Below are 12,921 nucleotides of genomic sequence, written 5' to 3' on the forward strand. Positions count from 1 at the left end.
GAAGACCCTGTTGGAGCTGCATCCGATAAGGAGGAACATGACAACAGGCAAGACAACCCTGATGAACATGCCATAGAAGATGGCTCGGAGGATGATAGTTACCGTCCACCCTCCGAGGAGGAGACAAGCCTCGTCTACGAAGACTTCATCGTGCCTGAGGATCCTCTGGAACAGGAGCGCTTTAAGCTTCAGCTCATAGCCACTGCAAGGAGCCTGAAAAAGAAACAGCAGCAGCTCCAAGCCGAACAAGATCTGCTCGTCGACAAATGGACTAATGTCCTGACAGCTGAAGAATACGGCCTCAGGCGCCCAGCCAAGAGCTACCCGAAACGCAGACTGCTACCTCAATTCAATGAGGAAGCACCAGAGCACACGTCTCCCTCGTGTAATGCGGAACGACCACCACGTGGTCGAGAAAGGGTGGCCGACCGGCCACCCCGCAGCCGGGATAAAGCGGCAACTCAGGCCGAACAGCAGCCTGCCCCACCGCCTCATAAAAATAGAGACGGAAGAGTTCGGAGTCACACGTACGACCTCCGGGAGATCCTGGATGATAGAGCAGGACATACAAGATCGATCTACGGATCGCGAGGGTGTGCCTCGAGGCACGACGACGGCTACCTATTCGGACGTGATAAACCTAACCACGCCCGGGCCGAATACCGCAGACGGACTCCATCAGAGCTATGCCACAACGCGGCCCGATATAGAGGCGCCGCACACCCTCTCTGCTTCACAGATGAAGTACTTTATCACGAATTCCCCGAGGGGTTCAAGCCTGTCAACATTGAATCGTACGACGGCACAACCGATCCCGCAGTATGGATCGAGGATTTCATTCTTCATATCCATATGGCTCGAGGAGATGACCTCCACGCCATCAAATACCTCCCATTAAAGCTCAAAGGGCCAGCTCGACACTGGTTAAATAGCCTGCCTGAGAATTCCATCGGCAGCTGGGAAGACTTGGAAGAGGCTTTCCTTGATAACTTCCAAGGAACTTATGTCCGGCCACCAGATGGCGATGACTTAAGCCACATAGTTCAACAACCTTACGACAGTCAAAGAGAAAATTCTGGACTAGGTTCCTAACCAAAAAGAACCAGATCGTTGACTGTCCGGATGCCGAGGCCCTAGCAGCCTTCAGACACAGCATCCGTGACGCATGGCTAGCACGCCACCTCGGCCAAGAAAAGCCGAAGTCTATGGCAGCCCTTACGACACTCATGACCCGGTTTTGCACGGGTGAAGATAGTTGGCTGGCTTGCAGTACAAACACAACCAACGAAACAGGCCCCTCCGAAGCCAAAAGCAGCAACGGCAAGCTTCGGCACAACAGACACAAATGCCGCAGCAATGGTGATAACACCGATGACACTACAGTTCACGCCGGATTTAGTGGCTCTAGATCCGGCCAGCGAAAGAAGCCCTATAAAAGGAGCAGCGGAGGACCATCCAGCTTGGACCGCATACTCGATCGTGCTTGCCAGATACACGGCACCCCAGACAAACCGGCCAACCATACTAACAGGGATTGCCGAGTCTTTAAACAAGCTAGCAAGATAAACAACAGAAACAAGGAAGGGGAATCACAGAGCGAGGACGATGACGAGGAGCCCCGGCAGCCGAACACTGGGGGGCAAAAGAAACTTCCCCCTCAAGTCAAAACGGTAAACATGATATACTCTACACACATCCCAAAAAGGGAGCGCAAGCGTGCACTTAGGGACATCTATGCGTTAGAGCTAGTCGCCCCGAAATTCAATCCGTGGTCGTCATTTCCGATCACCTTCGACCGCCGAGATCATCCAACCAGCATCCGCCATGGCGGTTCAGCCGCACTGGTCCTCGACGCAATCATCGACGGATTTCACCTTAAACGAGTCCTAATGGACGGCGGTAGCAGCCTCAACCTGCTCTATCAGGATACAACACGCAAAATGAGCATCGACCCCTCACGAGTCAAGCCCACGAAGACTACTTTTAGAGGAGTCATACCAGGCGTAGAGGCCCGTTGTACGGGCTCAATAACACTGGAGGTAGTATTCGATTCCCGGGATAACTTCCAAAGCGAAGAACTAATCTTCGATATCGTCCCATTTCGCAGCGGCTATCACGCCCTGCTTGGACGAACCGCATTCGCTAGATTTAACGTGGTGCCACATTACGCTTATCTCAAGCTCAGGATGCCCGGTCCACGTGGCGTCATTACAGTAAATGGAAACACGGAAGGCTCCCTCCGTACAGAGGAGCACACCGCCGCCCTAGCGGCAGAAGTACAGAGCGGCCTTCTCAAGTAGCATTACGATCCAGCTGCCGAGCCCCTGGACATCATTAAGAGGGTCCGGACCACACTACAACAGGACAGCGCGGCTCGTCACGAGCCGAATTAGCAATTTGTCCTCCGTCCCAGCCCCGATGAGGCCATGGCATTAAATACCGCACGTACATAAGCTACACACTCAAAACCCCATGGGTATTGACGGAGGCATAACTCGTTCGCAATCCACAGTACGGCTTGACCGACCCTGGGATTCACATGCTTTTACCTTTTCTTTTTTACAGGTTTTCTTCTCTTTTCGAGGTCTACACGGACAACCCGCCTGCAGAACACACCAAGGAGGCAGGGAGCTCTGGCTTACAAGGGAATCCCCAGGTGGTCTCTACCAAACTATTGCCATAATTGCTTTTCATACTCGCATGTAGCTTGCCCTTGGTGGCGGCGTGTTAAATAGCCTTACTTGCTTATCGCATTACTTGTACAAAGTACGCTTCGACGTACTAGTTACACCCCAATCGTGAATACACGGTAGCATCAGCTTATTACTTCATTTTCCCGTTTCCTCACCTCGGTATTAATTACTCATTGCACACGTACACCATGGTACGTATCACTACGCCAGGGGCTTCATTACACCCCACATCACGGCAATAAAAGTCCGGACACTTTTACAGTATAGTTCGGCACCCCGAACTTATAGCATTATATGCATTGGCTCCGAATCATGTCTTTGGTCAATAGTTGGGTTGCCCGGCTCCTATGCTTACTACCTTATGCTCTGCTACATCGGCTAGGGTAGTAAAGGGAGAACTATTGCGATTGTGTCCCGTTTCTTCCGAATGAGCACCTCAGTAGAGAAAGCCAAAAACTGACTGTCATGATGCCGCGAGAGCCGGTCAGCTGTTCGAGAGGTTCTAAATCGATGGAGATTTTTCCCGCTTCTTGCGAAGAATCGGTTTTCCTGATTAGGCATGAATAAACGCCCCTAATTCGGCCTTCCGAACACGAGGGGCTTCGTCAACTTCCTTAAGTGTCAAACTCCTATTGCTAAGTGAGGGCGGTAAAGGCTGCGCAGTCTGATTGCCTTGTTCATTGCGCTAAACACCTCCTTTAAGGACCAGAATGTGGAGTAAAGAGTGTTTAGATTCATCCCGAACACCCCCGTACTATCTACGTGGGGGCAGAAGCCGACGACTGGTCAACCCTCAGATTTATTAAACGGCCGCACAGGAGGTAAAATTTGAATCACAAGCATTATACTACATAACATCCTTGTTCCATATTATAGGACAAGGTAATATACATGTTCTCATGGGAATATAACATCCTTCGAACATTGCTCCGCTACAAGGCGGGACCCCTCCAGAACACCATCAAAATAGTGCTCGGGTCGACGATGCTCCTTGCCTTCCACCTGTCTTTCGGTCACCAGCTTCTTTGCATCAAGCTTCGCCCAATGCGTCTTGACGCGGGCAAAGGCCATATGCGCACCTTCAATACAGACCGACCGTTTCACGGCTTCGAGCCGCGGACAGGCACTCACTAGCTGCTGCACAAGTCTGAAGTAGCTGCTAGGTATAGGATCGGCAGGCCACAACCGGACTATCAGGTCCTTCATGGCTAGCTCTTCCAACCTGTGCAGCTCGACCAACTGCTTTAGCTGGTCGCTGAAGGGCACCGGATGTTCGGATCCCAGATGTTGGGACCAGAATAGCTTCTCCGTGGACATCCCTTCTTCGGCTCTATAATGCTCGGCAGCATCTGACACACTGTGCAGCAGACCCGTAAACACCCCTGGAAAATCCGAATTCAGGATAAGTACAAGGAAACGTTTTCTCTAAATACTTGCTACGCATGGTGACAGACTTACCCGCCGCAATATTCTTGGACGCCTGAATTTCCTGGAGGGCGTTTTGAGCTTTGGCTCGTGCATCCTGCGCGCTCTGGTGGGCCTTGGCCAATTCGGACTCTTGCGCCTTATAATTACGCTCCAAGGACTCAAATCTTTCTATCGCACCCTGGAGCTCTTGCTGCGCCTCGCCAACACGGGCCTCGTGCTTCTCGCGCGAGGCGCGTTCCTAGGACGCCTTGTGCTCGGCCTCGGCTAGCGCCTTTTTAAGGGCTGCCACCTCGGTCGTGGCCCCTAATAATGATTATGATACTTTAGTCCGGACGGACTATTCATTTTTTTGAAATGTACCCACAGGATACTGCATACCTTGGCTGTCCTCCAGCTGCTTCTTCCCGAGACCGAGCTCCTCCTCAGCCCGCTCCAGTTTCTGCTTCAGTCCGGAGACCTCCGCGCATGAGGAGTGGCAGCCTGAAGCGATACCTGCTTATTCACACAGACAACTCATGTTAGACTCCTGCGATATTTTTGATCCTCTATTCGGCTTTTCTTCCTGAACACCAAATAGAGCATCAGGGGCTACTGTCTACACTGTGATATTTTTCCTACAATCACATTACTTACCTTAAAGCCCGTTAGAAGGCTAGTGCAAGCTTCGGTCAGTCCGCTTTTGACGAACTGAACCTTCTCTATCACCGTGTCCATAAGGACATGATGTTCATCCACAATTGAGGCGCCTCGTAGCGCCTCTAGCAGATTATCCGGCGCCTCTGGTTGGACAGATGTCACCGGTGGAACAGGCACATTCCCTCCTTGCAGGGAATGCGGTTCGCTGGACCCTGGAGCCGTATAGATCTCCGGGATGGTATCCGGCTGAGGTCCAAAGGGAACTCGGGCCCCGTCACCAGTCCCCATGGGGACTTCTTTCCCTGCATGTCCGACGGCCGAAAAGTCATCCTGGGGCGTCACGCCGATGATCTCCGGGATCTCCCCCCGGCCTGGGAAAGTCTTTTTGGACACCACCTTGTCATCACCCTTGGGTGAGACGGAATGAGCAGGTGGCGGAGATATGCTAGCCATCTCCTTTGAGTCCAGCGAATCCTCAGTCAAGGATTGTGGGGGGCCATAGCATGCCGGACTGCAGTAACAAGGCTTACAGTATGTCAATACTACAAACCAGGAAGGCCATACATTTGCGGATTCTAGTACTTACGAAGCGGCCCGAGGCCTGGTCCGGCGAGGTCGCTCCGGACTGCTATCAATATCCCACACGGAGTTATCTGCTCGGGAGCCTTTAACCCTCTTAGGCACTTTCGCCTCAGGATCCGCGAGGGCCGCCCTCTTCTCCCTCCCCACTTCTGGTGGGGAATCGTTTTCTTCTTCTTCCTATTCGTCTTCGTCATCAGACGAAGAGGAAGTCTCGTTCTCGGACGACATGTCCGGGGCGCCTTTTTGGCAAGGGCCCTTCTTGGCCCCTTTGGCCACTTTCTTGGCCGTCTTCTTTGGCACGTCATACGGCGCCAGAAACAACATCTTCGTCAGAAGTGGGAATTCTTCCTACTCAGGAAGCGGAGCCGGACAGTCAATCTGCTCTGCCACCTTGAGCCAGGCCTGGTAAAGTAGGTGGAGGAGCTCCGTATCCGTCCTCAAAATATGCCGGTGAAGGGTATACCTCGAAAACATTAAAAGACTTACCGGATTGGCCTGGCGCTTTGAGCTAAGCCCACGATTTTCAGTCGTGGGTGGGGGCGTCTTGCCAGCCTTGAAGAGCGCTTTCCAGATGCCTTCGTGCGTTGTGCCGAAGAGCCCTTGCAGCGTCTGGTGCTCGGCGGGGTCGTATTCCCGCAAATAGCAAGCCCGGCGTTGGCACGGAAGGATCCGGCGAATGAGCTTAACCTGGATCACATTCACAAGCTTGATGTTCTTGGTTATCATGTTCTAGACGCTTGTCTGGAGCCCAGTTATCTCGTCCTAGGATCCCCAGGTCAGGCCCTTCTCTTGGCAGGAAGTGAGCCGCATCAGAATTCCGGATCGGAATTCGGGGGCTGCTACCCAATCGGCATCACGCAGCTCGGTGATGTAAACCCACCCCGACTGCCATCCCTGCACCGTCTCCGCGAAGGAGCCTTTGGGCCAGGTGACATTGGGCATTTTGCCCACCATGGCACCTCCGCACTCTGCTTGTTGACCGCTCACCACCTTCGGTTTCACGTTGAAGGTCTTTAGCCATAGGCCGAAGTGAGGCGGGATGCGGAGAAAGGCTTCGCACACAATGATAAATGCTGAGATATTGAGTATAAAGTTGGGGGCCAGATCGTGGAAGTCCAACCCATAGTAAAACATCAATCCGCGGAGAAATGGATGAAGGGGGAATCCCAGCCCGCGGTCGAAGTGTGTGAGAAACACAACCCTCTCATGGGTCTCGGGGGTAGGGACGATTTGCCCTTTTGCCGGAAGTCGGTGAGCAATCTCCTTGGCTAAATAGCTGGCCTCCCGGAGCTCCACGATGTCCTTCTTCTTAACGGAGGAGGCCATCCACTTGCCTCCAGCTCCGGATCCGTACATGATTGGAGCGCCTTCTCAAACGAGGAAAAGCTAGAGCTTGGGCGCTAGAGCTCGAGGACCGAAGGACTAAAGATGAAGAAGTGTGTGGGTAAAGGGAGAGTGTCCTTATTCCCTTATAAAGGCCGCGAATATTAAGCGCCTCCCCACTTGTCCTAAAAACTCGCCTGATCCCAAGGGCTGTATAAATGGTGCGGTTGAGTTACCCACGCCCGCATTGATGAGAATCCCACAATAAGGGGATACGATCTCTGCTTCGACAAGACGTGCCAATAGCAACCGCGTCTCGGAACATGGGATGGCAGATGAAATATGGTTCGAAATTATGACCGGGCAGACGCGATGTCGTGTTGTAAAGAAGCTGTCAACAGATTAGATTCGTGCGAATATTATATTCTCTCTGCGGTTGTGTATGGTGTATAACAGGTCCAGATACAATTATCACGTCCGAAGACTATCTTGGATTTCGGAAAAAAGGGGAACCCGCCTTGCAATGCCGAAGATAATCTGCACGCCAGACTCCTCGTCATTGAAGCCAGGTTCAGGGGCTACTGAGGGAGTCCTGGACTAAGGGGTCCTCGGGCGTCCGGCCTGTTATCCATGGGCCGGACTGATGGGCTGTGAAGACATGAAGGCTGAAGACTATACCCGTGTCCGGATCGGACTTTCCTTGGCGTGGAAGGCAAGCTAGGCGACCAACTGTGAAGATTCCTTCTTATGTAACCAACTCCATGTAACCCTAGATCTCTCCCGTGTCTATATAAACCGGAGAGCATAGTCCGGATAGGGGACATTCATTACCATATTCACATAGGCTAGACTTCTAGGGTTTAGCCATTACGATCTCGTGGTAGATCAACTCTTGTAACACTCATATTCATCAAAATCAATCAAGCAGGAAGTAGGGTATTACCTCCATAGAGAGGGCCCGAACCTGGTAAACATCGTGTCTCCCGTTACCATCGATCCTAGACGCACAGTTCGGGACCCCCTACCCGAGATCCGCCGGTTTTGACGCTTTGAGGCCTTGGGTTTCTTCTGCTTTTGAGGCTTTGGTGGAGCAGGAGCCTCATCAGAATCAACTTCATCTCCAGACTGATCCACCCTGGCCCTCTGAGCAGCGATGTAGGAGAGGAGACCATCAAAGTTGTCGAAGAGGCCGATGACATTTGGTTTGGCATCTCGTGTGCCATCAGCCCATGGAGCAGAAGGCCCTGGGTTGAAATCGCATCCGAGACTCTTCTTGTTCTCGTTGGCCGATGCCTTTGCATGCTAAAAATTGCGCTTGAAAAGATTATCTTCACGACACCATAGCAATGATGATGGGTCGGCATTGGCAGGCTGTGGTCCACGGACCATACAAGCGTAGAAACCCTGAGCAATGGCTTCTGCTCTGTTCTTGGGATGAAGATTTCGAAAGAGAATATCTCCCCAAGGACTCTTGATGGCATTCTTCTCAGCATACTCCTTGGTCACAAACCTGTATTTGAACCATTGCTCGGCCCAATATCTTCGAATCCATTGGATTCATGTTTTGCGCTAATTATAATCCTCTTCTGGATCAGTCTTGTACAGCTCATAGAGATCTGGTGGAAAATCCCTTGATGTCCCCCCACAACGCTGTCTGCCTCCCATCCTTGCTGATTTTTTAGTTGCCATGAAGTTCAGACTGAATGGCTTCAACGCTGTCAGAGTCTTCCGTCTGTTGGTCAGACAAGAACTAGCTTCGGGAGAATTAATGTGATGTTGTAAGAATTCTGCAAATGAATGCAGACTATGAGAACCAAGGGATTCTCCCACGGACATGTACCTGTGACAGCATTAGAGATGCAAGGGAAGGGGAAGAGGTTATATGCATTCTCAGAAGATTTTGAAGATAAATCAGTTTAGAAGACATTGACCTCATAGCGCGAAGATATTCACTTATATGATGAGAGTTGGTTCCAGATTTGTACGAATCCAAGAATAGGTACAAGTGAGGAATCTAACTACGTGTGAAGCATAAGTGAATATACTAGGCATAATATGAGATGCAGAACAGGATAGATCCAGATATGTGGAGGAAGAAACCACTTTTGGTAAGGAAGGATGAATCCATCAGATCAAAAAGACAGTAAAAAGAGAGTTATAATTACCACACGATGAACTGCTAGACAGAGTAGAAGACGAGGCCGAGCAGTTCGATCTTCCATGCCCTAACTTGGCGACGGAGGACACCTACGGCGGCAGCGGAGAAGACAAGGTCCGCGGCCGGCGTGAGGACGGCGTCGGTGAGGTCGCGGCAGCTAAGCGCTTCGTCACCGGCGTCGTCGAGAGCTAGCGGTGGCACTAGGGTTTGTCGAGGTGGAGAGGTGGAAGAAAGATTTTGACCGCGATGTGATGTGCATTTATAGGGAGAGGGACAGCACATCGCAATTATGCAGGTGCCCCTCGCGGTTCACATCTGAGGGACACGTGGTGAACAAGCAACACATTGGAAGTTGTTCCATGTTTCAACGCATGCCTGGACTGTCAGGTGGTCGTTCCGGCTTCTCCGGGTTTCAGGCAATTAGGACTGAGCATTTAAAATAGATTTAACGTTTGTCTCTGTATCTTCTCCTGACAAGGATGCAGAGAAGACATTCGACAGTTTCAACAGAATGCATATGATTTGGATAGATAGAGTTTGAGGTAGCTATAAGTGAATGCCGTAGAGGACAACACACAAGTATAAGAATATATTTGCGTAGAACTAAATCAACAAGGTGAAAATCATCGGAAGACAAATCAATGTTGAAGATAAAACAAATGCGAAGACTTAGCAAATGTAACGCCAGGAGAAACACTTCAAACAAGATTTTGGTGGTGGCGTTACCCACCGTATAGGAAGTATTAGACCCAGAAATGGCGTACAATTATCGTGGCGCTCCGAAGTCAAATTCCGCATTAATGTATTCACACTCAGAGTGTAAGTCTTCATTGATTGAAGATATACATTACTTCGTGCGTTGCACATCTAAGTCATCAACATGCATAAGTATTAGGATGTGTGCCTGATCACAGGACATTCGAGGATTCCAAGATATTTAGCTCACACCGCAACTTGCAAAACCTTTTCTCATCCAAGGGCTTTGTGAAGATATCTGCCAGTTGCTCTTCAGTGTTGATGTGAATGATATCAATATCTTCCTTCATAATGTTGAACTTTGTCTTCGAGTGCTCTGAGAAAGTGATGACGAATTTCAATGTGCTTCGTCTTCAAGTGCTGAACTTGGTTGTTGGCAATCTTGATGGTGCTTTGATTGTCGCAGTAGAGTGGTACTTGCTTCAGATGGATGCATAGTCCTTGAGTGTTTGCTTCATCCATAGAAGCTGAGCGTAGCAAGATCCAACAACAATGTATTCAGATTCAGCAGTGGAGAGCGATACACAGTTCTGCTTCTTTGAAGACCAACAGACAAGTGATCGTCCCAGAAAGTGACACGTGCCTGATGTAGACTTGCGATCCACCTTGTCACCAGCATAATCAACATCCGAGAATCTAACTAGATCAAACTCTGAGCCCTTTGGATACCATAATCCTAGTGTTGGGGTGTAAGCCAAATATCGAAGAATTCGCTTCATAGCTAAGTGATGCGATTCCTTCGGTGCCGCTTGGAATCGGGCACACATGCAAACACTAAGCATTACATCTGTCCTAGATGCACATAAATAAAGTAAAGAACCAATCATGGAGCGGTATACCTTTTGATCAAACTCTTTACCATTGGCGTCAGGACCCAGATGACTTTTAGTTGGCATTGGCGTCGTGTAACCTTTGCAGTCTTGCATTCCAAACTTCTTCAGGCAGTCTTTGAGGTATCTTTCTTGAGATATGAAGATGCCGTTGCTTTGTTGACGAATCTGAAGACCAAGGAAGAATTTCAGCTCACCCATCATGGACATTTGATATTGCTCTTGCATCATGTTTCCAAACTCATCACTGTATTTCTGGTTAGTGCAGCCGAAGATAATGTCATCCACATATATTTGGCACACAAACAGTTCACCATCATATGTCTTCATCAAGAGTGTGGGATCCAGGGAACCAGGTTTGAAGCCTTTGCTCTTCAGGAAGTCTTTGAGCGTGTCATACCAAGCGCGAGGGGCTTGTTTGAGGCCATACAATGCCTTGTTGAGCCTATATACCATATCAGGATGTTTTGGATCTTCAAAGCCAGGAAGTTGTGCAACATACACTTCTTCAATCTTGCCATTGAGAAACGCACTCTTCACATCCATTTGATACAGAAGGATGTTGTGATGATTTGCATAGGCTAGCAGTATGCGAATGGCTTCAAGCCTAGCCATAGGAGCAAATGTTTCATCGAAGTCAATCCCTTCAACTTGAGTGTATTCTTGGGCAATGAGACAAGCCTTGTTTCTGACAACTTGACCATATGCTCATCTTGTTTGTTGCGATATATCCATTTGGTGCATATTATGTTGTGCTTGCGAGGGTCAGGACGCTTGAAAAGTTCCCACACATTGTTCAGCTTGAACTGTTGAAGCTCTTCTTGCATAGCTTGAATCTATTCAGGTTCCATGAAGGCTTTAGCAACTTTCTTGGGTTCTGAGATTGAGACAAATGCAAAGTGCCCACAGAAATTTGCTAGCTGTGTTGCTCTTGAACGAGTGAGTGGACCAGGTGCATTGATGCTATCAATTATCTTCTCAATCTGTACTTCATTTGCAACACAAGGATGAACTGGACGAAGATTTTGCTCTTGCTGATCATTGTCATCATTAGGAGGATTGTCTTCAGTCTGAGCATTGTCTTTAGGTTGATTAGGTGCAGAAATGATAAGTTCATCTTCAGCCTGAGCTTCAGACGGTATGATTTCTCCAGTTCCCATACGCTTGATGTATTCACTAGGTGGAACTTCATCTATCACATTTGGCAGGTGCTCTCTTTGCGAGCCGTTAGTTTCATCGAACCGCACATCTACAGTTTCAACCACTTTATAGTGAAAGAGGTTGAAGACTCTGTAGGAGTGCGAATCCTTTCCATAACCAAGCATAAAACCTTCATGTGCTTTCGGTGCAAATTTTGAAGTGTGATGTGGATCCTTGATCCAGCACCTAGCACCAAATACTCTGAAGTAACTGACATTTGGCTTCTTACTAGTTAGGAGTTCATAGGATGTCTTCTTCAGAAGCTTGTGGAGATAAACACAGTTGATGACGTGACATGTAGTATCAATGGCTTCAGGCCAGAACTTTCTTGGAGTCTTGTATTCATCAAGCATCGTCCAAGCCATCTCAATGAGTGTTCTGTTCTTGTGCTCCATGATTCCATTCTCCTGAGGTGTGTACGGAGCAGAGAACTCATGAGTGATGCCCAATGTATCCAGGTAAAGGTTGAGGCCGGTGTTCTTGAACTCTGTGCCGTTGTCACTTCTGATATGCTTGATCTTGATGCCATAGTTCGTCATGGCATGATTGGCAAAGCGTCTGAAGACATCCTGCACTTCATTCTTATAGAGGATTATATGCACCCAAGTATATCTTGAATAATCATCAACAATGACGAAGCCATAGAGGCAAGCAGTGGTAGTAAGAGTAGAGTAGTGAGTAGGGCCAAATAATTCCATGTGTAGCAGCTCGAAGGGTTGTGATGTCGTCATGATTGTCTTCGAGGGATGCTTGGCCCTAGTCATCTTCCCAGCTTCGCAGGCACCACACAGATGATCCTTCTTGAACTTGACGCCCTCGATGCCTATGACATGTTTCTTCTTTGCAAGAGTGTGCAAGTTCCTCATGCTAGCATGCCCTAGCCTTCGATGCCAAAGCCAACACTCTGAAGCTTTTGCTAGAAGACATACGGCCATCTGTGGTCCTACTGAGAAATCTACCATAAACATATCATCTTTCCGATATCCTTCAAAGACTAGAGACTTGTCAGATTCCACTAGAACAAGGCAACGATATTTTCCAAATATCACAATCATGTTTAAGTCACAAAGCATTAAGACAGACATTAAGTTGAAACCAAGGGATTCAACAAGCATGACTTTATCCATGTGCTGATCCTTTGAGATTGCAACTCTACCTAGACCCAATACCTTGCTTTTACCAGTATCAGCAAATGTGATGTGACTCTTCTCTGATGGACGTAGTGTTGAATCCATCAGAAGACTTCGATCACCAGTCATGTGATTAGTGCATCCACTATCCATAATCCATTCTGAAGACTTTGATGTCATACCAT

The sequence above is a fragment of the Aegilops tauschii genome, chromosome 5 (genome assembly GCF_002575655.3).
Source record: "Aegilops tauschii subsp. strangulata cultivar AL8/78 chromosome 5, Aet v6.0, whole genome shotgun sequence".
In the NCBI taxonomy this organism is placed as follows: Eukaryota; Viridiplantae; Streptophyta; class Magnoliopsida; order Poales; family Poaceae; genus Aegilops; species Aegilops tauschii.